At 31.4% G+C, this 9288-nt stretch overlaps 1 pseudogene; it reads right to left on the bottom strand.

Moving 5' to 3' along the window:
* Positions 1 to 3444: 3444 nt before the first annotated feature.
* LOC114398848 lies at positions 3445 to 6336 on the bottom strand (annotated as a pseudogene).
* Between the last annotated feature and the right edge of the window lie 2952 nt (positions 6337 to 9288).

Below are 9288 nucleotides of genomic sequence, written 5' to 3'. Positions count from 1 at the left end.
TAGCTGTAATAATCACTTCTTTCATTATAACAATTTACAGGGCAGCAGCTTTATCTTTTTGTTGTTTTGTTATATCATTCTTCCAACGTCCATACTCTTGGAAGAACTATAAATAATATACTTTATATAAAAGATTTCATATCATTGTAATTTTTTAATACATTTTTTTATGATAGATAACTTTTTGAATTTATAGGATTATGATAAATGTAGAAACTCTTTCTCTTAACGTGTGCACACACAAATAATTTTTTTTTTTTGGATTCAACTCGTAATTAAATGAACATCTATTAAAATTATAAGATTGACTTGATAATTAAAAAAAATAAAAATAATTGTGAATTTGAATCTTCCATTAATATTATAACAAAAATTAATAATTAGTATTGACTGATAAAAGAATCCTATTTTTGTCATATTATTTTGGATCTCCATTACTCTTAACATTTATAATCATTTTTTCAATAAGAGTGTTAACTAAGAAATTTTTTTTTTAAAAAAAACTCAATGTTATCAATACATTTTCTTCATGATTTTTACATACTTAATTACATTTTGATTGAACCACCTACTCTAGATACGAGATATGATTTTTAAAGATGTGTAATAAATATTTTCTCTTGCTTTTGCTATGCCCTTCTTTTTTGTGTTCTAAATAAAAATAATGAAGGTGTGTCTAAATTGCATCCCTAATTAGTCATTATCCCTCAAAAACTCAGTCAATCGGTATCAAGCTAAATAAATTAATGAGATCTTCCTTGCTTGCCTTAGATTGGATTACATATTAATTATTGCCTGCCTTATTTGCCGTATACGTCATGGTTTGTATAGTAGTAGATCATAAAGGGATTTTGTTTCCCCATCTCTTCCTTTCCCCACGTGAGTGATTAAATTTGATAAAACAACACATATTAAAAACTAAAGAAATTCATGTCCAAGTTACTGAATCAGCGACCCCCAATTCACAAGCTTCTTCGGCTAAACTTTCAAATTGGGGTCCCGTTGCATGTGAATTGTGAATATTCTATTCCCTTTTCTTTTTAGCGGCGCTTGCTGACTGCTATATTAAGTGGTGATAAGGAAAATGCTTATATTGGAAGCAAGCATATGCAGAGCAAGCCACACGTGATGTCGTTTCCTAAAAGAAGGAAAACATTTTTTTTTGGCCATGAAGGACAACTTTTTTTAAACGAAGGAAAACAAAGGGAAGAGGACAACCAATGTTAAAATTACGGGCTCCTAATTTTAATTACACATCTTTTTTGGAAATGAGCATTTCAAAGGGCACGATTCTTTAAAGGTTATTTTTTTCTTGCATCCAATCAGTCTCATCCTATACTCCATAAATTAGCCGAGGCAACTCAAATTTTACTAAGTTTGAGTTCGGCTTGAGTTGAATATGTAAGACTTGACTAATTTCCTGTCATATGCTTTTTTCATGGGGTTTTTTTCAAAGGCTCAGCTCGGCTTACAATAAAAATTTGGTTTGACCTACAAGCTTATTTAAAAGCTTGATTAAAGATGTTTTGATCAATTAATTATTTTAAAATCTAGTGAAATACTAACTAAAATAAAGAAACTTATAAAATTTCGTAAGTAATGTACAAATCCAAAAATAATTGATAAACAAAATCATATTGAATCCAAGTCGTTAAAACACAAAGTATATCAAAAGAAAATGAAAAAAAGAGAACATAATATTAAAAAATGTATGAATTAAAGATGATTTATACTAATATAGTCAAACAAAAATATTTAAATTGTCTGAAAATATCTTTACAAAACATTTTTTTCCTTGGAAATATTAATTGGTTGCATTATCTTTTTAGCTTGAGTCTCCTTCTTTTTGAAATTTTTTCATTTAATAATAATAATAGTTATTATTATTATTATTACTACTACTTAAATAAGTCAACTTGTCAAGCTTAATAAACTTTTTTATAGTTTGAGTTTGACCTTTTTATCTAACAAAACTTTTAAAAAAAATTTAAGTTTGACCTTTATAATAAACAAGTCAACCTCAGCAGAACCTTAAATTACATAGGCGGAGCCAAAGGCCCTTAAGAAGCTGTTTGACTCATTTCCATCCCTACCCCTTATAGTTATACGTAATCTAGAATTAAAACCTTCTTCCTGCATTAATCAAATAACTAAAGCTCAAGCTTTAGAACCATCAACAAAAATAATATTTACTATTAGTTTTTATAAAATAAAAAAGGTTTCATATTTTGACAAAAATATTATGTATGTTGACAAAAAATATCTAATATATAACTCTTTTATTTAAAGTAAAAAAAATCTTAAAATTTATTTTAAACCTTATTCACCATTGGACGGATTCTTAGAGTGGGATGAAAAGGAGTGTAGGTTGAGATTTTTGGAATGCAGGAAAAAGAGACCTTTGTTCAAATAAACCAACTTAGAAACAGTTTTAGGCTTTCAGCCTTGTTTGTTGGGTTTGTCATTTTTGGGCTGGTGCTATTTACACCAAACATTTTTGCTCTTTGTGCTGCCCACCTCTTTTTCTGCAATTTTTTGGACAAAAACCTTTTTACGGAAATTAATTTTCATAATACAATAATGTATTAAAACATAACTATATTACAGAAATTTCTGTAAGATATATGAAATAAAAAATAAAAAATTGAGGGTGTGAAGAGCAAAAAGGTAATATGTGAATAGCATAGGCCATTTTTTCATAAATATTTTGCTACCCAAGGTGTCCCTTTGGTCCTGTTTTGGTAAGCTATAGTTTTCAGATCCAATGATAGTTTACAGCTTATTTAAGGAATATAATTATTTTTGAAAATAAATTAATCCAATCATGCACTAGAGCAATTGTTTCTAGAAACCTAAATTTTTCTTATTTGATATATAGAAACCTAAACCTTTATATACATTAGTCAACCAAAGTGTGAATCATGGAAATAGGCACTTACCATTCAGAAGATTCCTTGTTTCATGTACTTCTTTTCATTGGCTTGACATGTGAGAGCATAATTAACAAATTTTCTACTGAAGACACGCTAAGCATAATTGTAAAAAAAATGTGTTTAAACAAAGAGCTCCGTTGAAATGCAAGACAACAAACATTGGCCATAAATTTTGGAATTTCTCATAAAATGGAAATTTTCATAATTTTCTTCCATAAGCCAAAAAGACTCAAGGAAAGGAGAGAACCAAAACTGCTGGATGTGTAAACAATATGATTAACAATGGCCTGAAAAGGATTATATCTAAACAATACGGTTAACAATGATTACTAGTCCCGAAGCATTAGCATACTGAAATGGTGCACTTTTAATCAGTGACAAAATTTTCAAAAATCTCATCATGGGAATACAATTACAAATTCAAAATCCTCCGAGACCTGGATAATAGCATGGTTATTCTATTCTAATGATCCGCAAACCCTCAAGTATTTGGAGGAACTAAATTAAAAACGATGTAAAAGTAAACCAGATGAATTCACAGGTAAAAAACAGATATAAGTAAAATCTGTTGTTCCTTGATTTTGCTTCTCTAACCTATGGTTCAGATCAGCTTCCAGTTAGCAACTCCACGAGCTCACCCTTCTTCATTTTTGAAAACCCTTTGAGGCCCCTAGACTTTGCAAGTGCCCTTAGTTGAGACAGCTTCATTGTACTCAAATCCTGATGTTGTTCCACTTGCTGGTCCTCCCCATGTTCATCATTATAGATTTGTTCAGAATCAAGAGAATCATCCACACTTCGGGGAATAAGAGTTCATCCTTTGGATCAAGTTCCAGTTCAGAGTCATGCTCTGGCTCAGGATCAAGCTTTACACCTAATTGATCCTGATCTTTCTCTATAATCACATTACTCAGTGGGACTGCCTTCACATCTTTATCATCATTAGAGACAGACTGATACTTTAACCGAGGAACAGGAGATCATCGTTGGAAATTCAATGGAGGCCTAGTTACTAAGGAAATGTTGATTTCTTGAGACTCGTTATTTTGAGTACCGTCCAAATCAGAAAATTTTATGCTTTGACTTTCATTGTCTTGATCACCATCTTGCAACTGGTCCAAACTAAAGTTTTTCCCTCTGTTAACACCACTACTTCTCTTTACTTGCTCAACTGAGTGTTTCCTAAGTAGCTTGAGGAGAGAATCAACAGAACCATTGTCTTTAGACTGTGCTTGGGATGCTTCAACTTTCTTTATTTCTTCAATAGTAGCTCTTTTTCTTAGTCGAGCCTGAACCTTCTTAAACAGTGCAAGAATCTCCTTCTCTTTAGGCCTAGGGGTTGCATTGGCATGGTTTTTTGGTGTGCTAGAATGAGATACTAATGGACCATTTTTGGACGATAACATGTCTTCTTCAATGTTCTCAAAGCTGTCTCTCTCTTCATTGAGCCACTTCCTGCTTCTGGAAAATCAATGCTTGTTTTGCCTGGAAAAAGATTCAGGGGTCCTCCTTGCTTCACACACAAAAGATCCACCCATAGAAGAACACTTTAGCCCTCTAATTTCGACACGTGAATGAATTCTGTGATAACCCTGAGAGGAGCAAGAAAACGCAGAAGCTGTTCTTCTAGAAACACCCGAACACGGAAGAAACCTACCTTCTGACACTCCACATCCTACAATATGACCAAAACCACTTCAAAAACCATAAAGAGAGAAGTAAAATAAAAAGAACAGAAAAATATAAAAAAACATAGCCAGGTATTATTTATTGGACAAAACTTAGATACAATTCCATAAGTACTTTTAGTGTTGTTCTTCAATTTGGAGTTTCATCTTGGTAATCTATTTGACATTTATTGCAAACCTTTTTATATGCAAATTACTGAAGTGAAACTCCAATTCTAATTGGAGAACATCAACAAAAACACTTATAGAACTGGATCTAAGTTTTGTCCTTATTTATGTACAACATAAACCAATACAATCCATCTTAGAAACCTAGGATATGGCACTAACTAAGTAATCGATCTCTGAATTGAGCAATGATACACCAAAACACCAAATATCACGGTTGGTTTAGGAATTCAAATGTAGAACAGCCAGCACAAATGAACTAGTCGTGCTAAAATGATCATGATTTCAAGTTTATTTCAGTAGCAGATAGAATGTACGGATCCAGAATATTGCAAGTGCTTCAACAAAAGAAGGGAAACTTGATCGTGGAGACATATTTGGCACAATTTTACTGCATTGCTTGCAACATCGTAACCGGCAACGTTGTTGGCCATCAAATGCATTGCTTGCAACATCGTAACCGAACCGCCCTCACTTAGTGGCGGTTGCGACAACCTTTGCTTCAATTCGCACTCATTCGCTGTCGCAGGTTTTCGTTGTTGTTAGTTGAGTTGTTTTGTTTAGGCCAAATGATCTTATTTTTTATTTAATTTAATTATTTATCTTTTAAAAAGTTATCTTACTTTTTTAATTTTTAAAGCAATTCATTTTAGTCACTAGCATTTCTCTATCTAGAACTCAAGTGCTTGCTTGAGTCAGGGTCTCAGGGACATCTTTACGTTGGTCAACAATTGTAGAAAAACCAAATGATTTTTACATTACACAACTTTATGTCATACTCAGGCGTTTATTTTTTTTAAAAATAAAATTTAGAATTTATAACATTTTTATAAGAAAATAAAATATAAGTCATTATTACTTGAAAATAAATTCTCCCAAACTTACACTTTTATTCAAGATATAAAATACTGCAATTTTTTTTATTTTTATATTTGATATAGCTAAAATATTAACCTTAATATACTGTATATTATAGAATAATATACTACTACTCTTTATACAAGCAGTGTATTTATGATACGTCTGCTAGAGCTTCAGCTTACGAGAGCTTTAACTGAAGGGCTTCAAAGAAAAAGACAAAATGTAGTCACATCCTATTCTTGCTCTGCCTCAAATAAGGGATACGTACAAAACAAACTAGTTAATGGCTTAATGCTGGCCATAAATCGGTTTGTTTTGAACTTCTAAACATGGCAAACACAGGCGTTTGACATAAGTATATGTTGTGATTCACTTAATAGAAAAGTGCATGGGAAGCACGTTTTCCCATTTGGGTGGACAGGAGGAATGCAAACCAAACAGGCCGCTGAGCCTTGTGATTCTTGGACATCTCCTCAACATCAAGTTCCACTGCCAACACTGGCCAAATTTTCAGCATGCTGGAATGAGTGGCAAAGGAGTAAATTATATCAATAATTAAAAAAACCCTTCCACCATACCATTTTACATAAGAAATAAGATAGAAATTTAGTTCACCTGTTCCGTACACATCCATGGTCTACACAGGTTCGCAGGCGATATATGACTCTGCCTACAATGTCTGTCATATTGACTGGACCAAATAATCGACTGTCCTTTGCTTCCTGCAATTTGGGTTGATGCATTAAGCAAAGAATCTTCCTTGTTTACAAGCATTTAAGGAGTCAAAACTCATAAGCATAACCAAAATATTACCGTTAACCCTACTAGTCATTATGGAGACATTCACCTTAGAGCTAACAGATACTACACAATTTCAAAGCTGCAAGATGTCGAGGAAGCAAAATAACAACAGCAGCAAAGGTTTCAAACATTAGATGGGGATTGGCTACATGGATCAACGGCACCATGTTGTCCTATCATAAATCATGTATATAATATTAATGACAAATGATTTAAATATATATCCTTTTTAAAAATTTGGCTTATAGTTTTTCTTGATTTTCCTTTACCTCTAGCTATTGGACTACCCTCCATCTGATCTACCCTTTTACTTGGGCTTCTATAGGTCTTCTCTACTTATGCTCAAACCACCTACAGCAAGATTCAACCATCTTCTCCACAAGTATGATGCCAAGGAAAGAGACTAAACATATAAGGTTCAAAATACATTGTATTGATGTATTCCCATTTAAGCATAAACGGTAAGATCCATGTTTCTTTGATACTACTGAAGTTCTTATTAATCAGTATTTTAGTTCTCACAGCTCTCACTCCACTGTTAATGGCCAATGGACGATTTTGTGGATTTCAGTGGTATGGAGAGAAATAAAGTGCTAAAACTACAAAGAAAGAGCTTGCCTTTTAAAATTGGAGAGAATCACAAACATGAAACATGATTATGAGCAAACCAGGTTCCAATAGCTACACCTATTCCTTTTTAACATGTCTTTGTTGTGCTTTTTCTTGTCTTCTTTCTGTTCCCCATAGAAACTCATTGCTAGTCTTGCAACATTTTTCACAGTTTGTGTGATGTCAAAGCAACCCACCACCATGAACTAAACTCTCATGGTCAAATAACAGAATGACGATGCACCAAATAGGCAGGGACTAATATAAGTTGTACGTAATTGTTACAAAGTAATTCAACAACTTAATTGTTACAAAGCAACCCACGACCATGAACTAAACTTAATGTTGTGCGACACCATGTTGACAGTGACGGTGGAGCCATTGCACTGACGCCACTCTGCACTTCGTTACTTTCACCCTCTGCTTCGATCAAATGTTTCTCTGTTTTGTGTCTATTTATTGTTCTCTTTTTCTCCTTTTTTTTTTATTTTCTGGGTTTTATTTTTCTTATTCTTGATTTACTGAACGAGAATTGGAAGTTGTATAAGGCAGTTGAGAAATGACGGACGACTCGTTCTTCCCAATCTCATGACTCCAGTTTTTAAATATTCTGGGAATATTTTTTTATATTTATTAAAAGGTTATAATATATACATTAATATATTTTATTTTTTAAAAGGTATATTTCTATGTTCAACCAGTTTTTTGTTTTGACGAGGAAAAGGTGAAAAGTTAGATTCCTATATAATAGAAATAAATTTTATTGAATAAAAGAAATATTTGTTTTGATCTTTAAAGATATGAGGTCATGACAGGTTAATTTTTAAAAGATAAAAATTTTAATTTTAATTTCTAAACGGAAAAAATACTACAAATTAATTTTATCATTAAATTTTCTCTTTTATTAACTTTTCTCTTTTATTCATAACATGCAGGCTTATGAAGCACCTTTGGACTCCAATGACATGACTGATATCCTTCCTAACTCTCCAATTAACATTACGAGAAAAGAAAATTCTTTTTTTCCCTACTCATTTCCCCCCCTTAACTTCCACAAAAGAAATCAAGACAGAAATTATCTCCACTTGATCCATTGAAACTTCTGCGAAGAAAATGAGCTCCTCAACAAATGTGAAATGAGATAACTTTGACACTTACCTTTTAATTGGAATAGGTTTTCAAAGATTATTATTCATCGCCACTTAAATTAATTGACTCAAACGCTCCATCTACAACCAAAAAAGATAAGAAGATAAAAGATCCCATTGTCTTATACCTTAAGATGGAGAAAAAGCGTCCAAAGCCTCACTCTTCCAAATCATTGGAATGGATGGTGTGTAGATAAAATGAAGCATTCTTTTCGTTGTGATTACTAGTACTAGTATATGAAAACATAACATATTTTTAAACACATTTTTTCTAGAGTGTAAAAATACATTTAAAATTATAAAATTAAGAAAAAATATCTGTTAAATAAAAAATAGATTCAAAAACATATATTTTGAATAAAATTTAACAGAAAAAATATATCAAAAAACAGTGCCAAAATATGAGAAGTCATTTCTATTAAAGCATTATTCGATGCAAAATTATAAAAATCAGATTGATTCGATTGAGATCTGGTATTCTCTGAGTTGTCTCATTAAGGTGAAAGAATAGAAATGTAATCGATCTGATTTGATTAAGATTGAGTTGGATGGTTTTAGCTAAATCTGATAATCCGGACTGAGTTGTCTTAGTTTGACCCGATTGAGTTTTTGTTTTTTTTTTAGTTTTTATATAATGTTAAATTGTTAATAGTTAATTATTGAATAATATATAATATGTTCCTATAGTATATATATATATTTTTATCTTGATAACAACATATATTAAGTAATCATTATCATATTGATCATGATATGATTTAATATTTATGTGTTTTATACATCTTTAACATATTTATTTATGATCATTTGAAAATGCTTGTTTTTTTTTAATTATTAAATTAGATTATTTCTAAAATTATTTGTCAAAGATGAATAATTATGACTTTTGATATCAATTGTAATTATAATTAAGATAAAAAAATTATTTTTTTACCATAGTTATAACTACAATTAATGTACCCACAAGTTGTTAATCTTAATGGTCATCAACTTGATCCCCTTTAAACAAAGTGTTGAGTTGAAACCTGACTAAAAAAAAATTCTTAAAAGCAAAGATGACACTAAAATAACTCAGTCTAA

This window comes from Glycine soja, chromosome 19 (genome assembly GCF_004193775.1).
Source record: "Glycine soja cultivar W05 chromosome 19, ASM419377v2, whole genome shotgun sequence".
Taxonomy (NCBI): Eukaryota; Viridiplantae; Streptophyta; class Magnoliopsida; order Fabales; family Fabaceae; genus Glycine; species Glycine soja.
The sequence above is the reverse complement of the archived record's forward strand: the minus strand, read 5'-3'. Positions and strand labels throughout refer to the sequence as shown.